This window comes from Oryctolagus cuniculus, chromosome 2, assembly GCF_051225735.1.
Source record: "Oryctolagus cuniculus isolate XC-2025 breed Fujian yellow rabbit chromosome 2, ASM5122573v1, whole genome shotgun sequence".
In the NCBI taxonomy this organism is placed as follows: Eukaryota; Metazoa; Chordata; class Mammalia; order Lagomorpha; family Leporidae; genus Oryctolagus; species Oryctolagus cuniculus.
In genome coordinates this window covers 202,764,586-202,770,585 of record NC_142868.1, presented here as the reverse complement: position 1 = coordinate 202,770,585, position 6,000 = coordinate 202,764,586, and the positions used below count along the sequence as shown (strand labels likewise).

General features: G+C 49.0%; 1 protein-coding gene across 1 annotated transcript in view; it reads left to right on the top strand.

Annotated features, from left to right (window-relative positions):
• The window catches only part of ALLC (allantoicase), a 37,367-nt gene continuing 31,367 nt past the window's right edge, over nucleotides 1–6,000 (top strand). Inside the window, exon 1 of the mRNA XM_008274558.4 lies at nucleotides 1–304. The gene's annotated coding sequence lies outside the window, so the exon portion shown is untranslated. The remainder of the gene's footprint in view (nucleotides 305–6,000) is intronic.

Sequence of the window (6,000 nt, the reverse complement as noted above, 5' to 3'; positions counted from 1 at the left end):
ACAGTCTTGCCCGAGTGTCTTCCTGAGTGCTGTCTGGATTCTCTGGAGAGGGGCTGTTCCGGTCCTGAGCTTCATCTCCCTAGCCCTTGTGATGTCACACAGACAAAGGCAATCCCTAGAAAGTTCTATCTCAGGCCTTTTAAGTTCTCTCCGAGCTGGCCCTAAGCACCATGGGATCCTAAAGCTCAGGTTGCTGGGTAAGAGTGGAGTGCGGCTGACACCATTTGTAAACAACTCGCTGCTCCTAAAGCTGGCCTTGGGGGACAAGCGCCAGTTGCAGGAGGTGTGTTTGATGCTTTAGGAGGTAAGAGTGGGCCTGGGTGGCACACAGTCATCGGCGTGTTGCTGGCTTGGTGTTGCGTGTGTCCAGAGGGAGGTTGTTCAGCCTGGGCTCTGGTGCCTGCTCTGCCTGGCTTAAATTAATGAGACTCCGGTCTTTTAAAACAAAATCTAACCAACCAAATCCATAGGGAAGTAAAGCTGTGTTCACGAGAAGAGCTACCAGTTAGGGCTGGTCTTTGACAAACACCAGCAGGTACCCGAGGCCAGGGGTGCCTGCTGTCATCACGGGCATCTCCAAATCCCAGCTTCAGGTCACTCGTGTTTTGTCCCGCACTTGAACAGTCAGTAAATCTCACCGAAGTCTCACCCTGAGGTCAGAGGCTGTTTAGTACCCGCTGCCAGCGGAGATGAGAGCCCCACAAGACTGTGTTCTCCAGCAGGGAGCATGTTCTGGGCCTCGCAGCCTCCGTCCCAGGCTTGCTACACTCACCTGTGCTCCTTTTCTTATTTTAATGCAAATCCCAATGGAAAGAAACAGGGTGAGCTGCGTGGCTGTGTGGGATTTCCGGCTCAGGCTTTTCCATCTGAAGAGAGTGACAGTCTCGTGCGGCTGCAGCAGGCCCTCCTGGGAGGAACAGATGCACTGGCAAGGTTGCCGAATGCTAGATTCCAGGGCCGAGTCGCACCCCGCACTGCACTGCAAGCTCATTTGAGCAGACAGCAGGAGACATTCCCAGTGAGAGTCACAAGTAGTGCCACAGGTGCTCTGAGTGTCATGGGAGAGAGAAAGCTGGGGCTGGCTGGTGGGCCGTGGCCCTAGCCAGGATGCAGCTGGCTCCTTCCCTTTCTCTCCTCGACTTGGGGGTTTTGTCAATGTGCTTGCTGCAGGGGACAGTGAGCAGAGCATTTGGCAAGCCTATGTCCCAGAAGTCATGGAGCTGTGACCTCCAGCTGTGACTGGGGCAGGGAACTAGCATGCTGAAACCTCAGGCCCGTGGTGGCCGTGGGGCGTCCTCCAGGGTCTCCTGTGACCCAGGAATGCTTTTGTGGCTGAGGAGAGGAACATAACAGGGAAGGCAACAAGGCTCTTTCCTCAGCAGACGCTGGCCAGTGCCAGCCATTCAGACACAGTGGTCAGGGCTGTGCTGGGCTCTGGCACTCACATGCAAGTGCATGTCTCCTTTCTTTCTCACGATTTCATCCTAGGGGCCTTGGCCTGGAACAGCTTTGGAGGCTGTGGGGAGCACATAGATAGTAAACTGTGCAGTCCCAGGAAGACTGGGGGAGTCGTGCAGGACTGTGCTGTGGGAAGGCCATGGCTTTAGATGGTGTGGGATTAGGGTTACCCTCACCTGTGTTCCACATCTGTCCCCTTTAACTGTGTGACCTGAGTGCATACCCCACCTCTCTGGGCTTCTGTAGTCACCTGTGATGCATGTGGACATGCAGGCCTGGGGCTGTAGCCGGGGTGCTTAGTCTGCTCCCTGGGCTCCCAGCTCTGTGGTCCACCCGTGGCCTTATGGTGACCCAAGCTCTTAGTTGGGGGTGGGGCATTGGTATGGCAGACAAACTTCAGCTGAGGATGGGGATGGTCTGGGGGCTGGGGAGCTGCAGACTGGGCCTGACCAGCTGTGCGGCAAGACTGGCCTCTGGTCAAAGAAGAGCACAGCTTAGGCCCTAGGGGCTCCTGTGGAGGGAAGGGACCAGGCTACCCCTGGACTTTGGGCACCCAGAGGCCGTGTCATACCTGCACTGTGAAAAGAAGCTGAGCATCTTTGGCCTCAGAAGGTTGGAGCTCAGCATCTCCTTGTGCTTTTTTTCTTGAAAGTTATTACTTTTCAGTTTATTTATTTTTTTAAAGAAGATTTTTTTTTATTTTTAGGCTTTAAGATTTATTTATTTATTGGAAGTTAGAGTTAAACACAGAGAGAACTTGGGCCATCCTCTACTGCTTTCCCAGGCCACAACAGAGAGCTGGATCAGAAGTAGAGCAGCTGGGCCTTGAACTGGCACCCATATGGGATTTCAGAGCTTCAGGCCAGGGCGTTAACCTGCTGCGCCATGGCGCCAAAATTAAATTGGCAAACAAAAAAGTTGTCTGCACTTTAATGTTTATTGCAGCTCAATTCACAATAGCTAAGACCTGGAATCAACCTACATGTCCATCAACAGTAGACTGGATAAAGAAATTATGGGACATGTACTCTATAGAATACTATACAGCAGTAAAAAACAATGAAATCCGGTCATTTGCAACAAAATGGAGGAATCTGGAAAACATTATGCTGAGTGAAATAAGCCAGTCCCAAAGGGACAAATATCATATGTTCTCCCTAAATCAGTGACAACTGAGCACCAAAAAGGAAACCTGTTGAAGTGAAATGGACACTATGAGAAACAGTGACTTGATCAGCTCTTGTCCTGACTGTTGATGTACAACTTAATGCTTTATCCCTTTTAGTATTTCTTTTGTCCTACTTAATACTTTTGGTTGAACTCTGTAATTAACACACAATTATTCTTAGGTGTTTAAATTTAACTGAAAAGTGATCTCTGTTAAGTATAATAGTGAGAATAAGAGAGGGAGGAGATGTACAATTTGGGACATGCTCAATCAGACTTGCCCCAAATGGTGGAGTTAGAAATGTGCCAGGGGATTTCAATTCAATCCCTTCAAGGTGGCATGTACCAATGCCATCTCACTAGTCCAAGTGATTAATTTCAGTTCACAATTGAGCATACTGATAGGTTAAGAGTCAAAGGGATCACACAAACAAGACTAGTGTCTGCTAATACTAACTGATAGAATCAGAAAGGGAGAGAACAATCCAACATGGGAAGCGGGATACACAACAGACTCATAGAATGGCAGATGTCCTAAACAGCACTCTGGCCTCAGAATCAGCCCTTAAGGCATTTGGATCTGGCTGAAGAGCCCATGAGAGTATTTTAGGTATGGAAAGCCAAGACACTCTGGCAAAAAAAAAAAAAAAAAAAAAAAAAACCTAAATGAAAGATCTCTGAGAGTGAGATCCCAGTGGAAAGAATGGGCCATCAAAGAAGGAGGTACTTTTCTCTGAAGGGAGGAGACAACTTCCACTTTGACTACCACCTTGTCTAAATAAGATCGGAGTCTGCGAACTCAAAAGGCTTCCATAGCCTTGGCAACTCATGACTAGAGCCTAGGGAGATTACTGATGCCATAAACAAGAGTGTCAAATTGTTAAGTCAACAACAGGAATCACTGTGCACTTACTCCTCATGTAGGATCTCTGTCCTTAATGTGTTGTCCAATGTGAAGTAATGGTATAACTAGTACTGAAACAGTATTTTACACTTTAGGTTTCTGTGTGGGTGCAAACTGTTGAAATCTTTACATAAGGCCGGTGCCACGGCTCACTAGGCTAATCCTCTGCCTGCGGCACCGGCACCCTGGGTTCTAGTCCCGGTTGGGGCACTGGATTCTGTCCTGGTTGCTCTTCTTCCAGTCCAGCTCTCTGCTGTGGCCTGGGACTGCGGTGGAGGATTGCCCAAGTCTTTTGGCCCTGCACCCGCATGGGAGACCAGGAGAAGCACCTGGCTCCTGTCTTTGGATCAGTGCGGTGGCTGCAGTGTCCACTGGGGTGTGAACCAACGGAAAAGGAAGACCTTTCTCTGTCTCTCTCTCTCACTGTCTAACTCTGCCTGTCAAAAAAAAAAAAAAAAAAAAAGGAAAGAAAGAAATCTTTACTTAATATATACTAAATTCATCTTCTGTATATAAAGATAATTGAAAATGAATCTTGGCCGGTGCCGCGGCTCAATAGGCTAATCCTCCACCTAGTGGCACCGGCACACCGGGTTCTAGTCCCGGTCGGGGCGCCGGATTCTGTCCTGGTTGCCCCTCTTCCAGGCCAGCTCTCTGCTGTGGCCCAGGAAGGCAGTGGAGGATTGCCCAAGTGCTTGGGCCCTGCACCCCATGGGAGACCAGGAGAAGCACCTGGCTCCTGCCTTCCGATCAGCGCGGTGCGCCGGCCCCAGCGCACCAGCCATGGTGGCCATTGGAGGGTGAACCAACGGCAAAAGGAAGACCTTTCTCTCTGTGTCTCTGTCTCTCTCTCTCTCTCTCACTATCCACTCTGCCTGTCAAAAAAAAAAAAAGAAAGAAAGAAAGAGAAAAAGAAAATGAATCTTGATGCGAATGGAATGGGAGAGGAGAGGGAGTGGGAGATGAGAGGGTTGTGGGTGGGAGAGAAGTTATGGGGGGAAAAGCCATTGTAATCCATAAGCTGTACTTTGGAAATTTATATTTATTAAATAAAAGTTAAAAAATATTTATTTATTTATTTGAAAGTCAAGTTATACAGAGAGAGAGAGAGAGAGAGAGAGAGAGGTCTTCCATCTGCTGGTTCACTCCCCAATTGACCTCATTGGCCAGCGCTGTGCCGATCCAAAGCCAGGAGCCAGGAGCTTCCTCCAGGTCTCCCACATGGGTGCCTGGCCCCAAGGACTTGGGTCACCTTCTACTGCTTTCCCAGGCCACAACAAAGAGCTGGATTGGAAATGGAGCAGCCGGGACTTGAACCATTGCCCATATGGGATGCTGGCACTGCAGGCAGCAGCTTTACCCACTAAACCACAGTGCTGGCCCCTATTTATGATTTTGATACAAGACAGAGAGGGAGAGTGTGCAAGAGAGGGCGAACAACATACCATAGATATCATCTACTGTTTTACTCCTCACATGTCTGCAAAAGCCAGGACTGAACCAGGCCAATGCCAGGAGTCAGTAACTCCATCCAGGTCTCCCAGATCGGTGGCAGGACCCAAGAACTTGTGCCTTTGCTTCCTGGGGGCGTTATCAAGGATCTGGGTGGGGAAGGTGTCACTCTCTGGCTCTTCAAGCGAGTGTGATGTAGGAGTACCAGCTTTGGCATCAGAGAGGGGAAGGTCAGATTCCCTTTCCTAGGGAAGAGGATGACCACAGTACTGCCTGGCAAGGTATTTACTGGGATTAGGGGCAGCAGGTGTGTGCGTAGAAGGTCTTCAGGGCAGATAGTCACGGAGATGGTTGTGTGGTGGCATTGAGGGTTTCCTACATGGAGGAGAGGCAGCCAAAGACTTCTAAGGTCATTGCTAGCCTTTGGTATTAGTTCTGAAGTAATCAGTAAAAACGGATTTGGAAATAATGGGCAATCTTCTACAGTGTGCATGAAAACAGCTTCATCAGCCACATACACACTGTCTGGTAGAGATCTGTGCCACAGTGGAAAAAGTGTTTCTGTGCTTCTCAGTGTGGCAGCTGCCAGTCACATAGATGTGGCCAATATGGCTAGGGAACTGAATTTAAAGATTTATTTACTTTTAGGGATTTATTTATTTGAAAAGCCAAGTTACACAAAGAGAGAGGGAGAGAGAGAGAGAGAGAAGAGAGAGAGAAGAGATCTTCCATACACTGGTTCACTCCCCAAATAGCTGCCACTCTCAGGGATGGGCCAGGAAGAAGTCAGGAGCCAGGAAATACATCCAGATCTCCCATGCTCTTTGCCCAGAAGTATTAGCAGGGGGTTAAGTTGGAAAGACAGAATATCAGAAGGAGGGAGAGTTAGAGAGAGAGAGAGAGAGAGAGAGAGAGAGAAGGAACAACATTAACAGGAAGTTGGATCAGATGCAGAGGAGCTGGTACTCAAATTGGCACTCAGATATGAGATGCTAACGTTGTAAGTGGCAGCACAACCC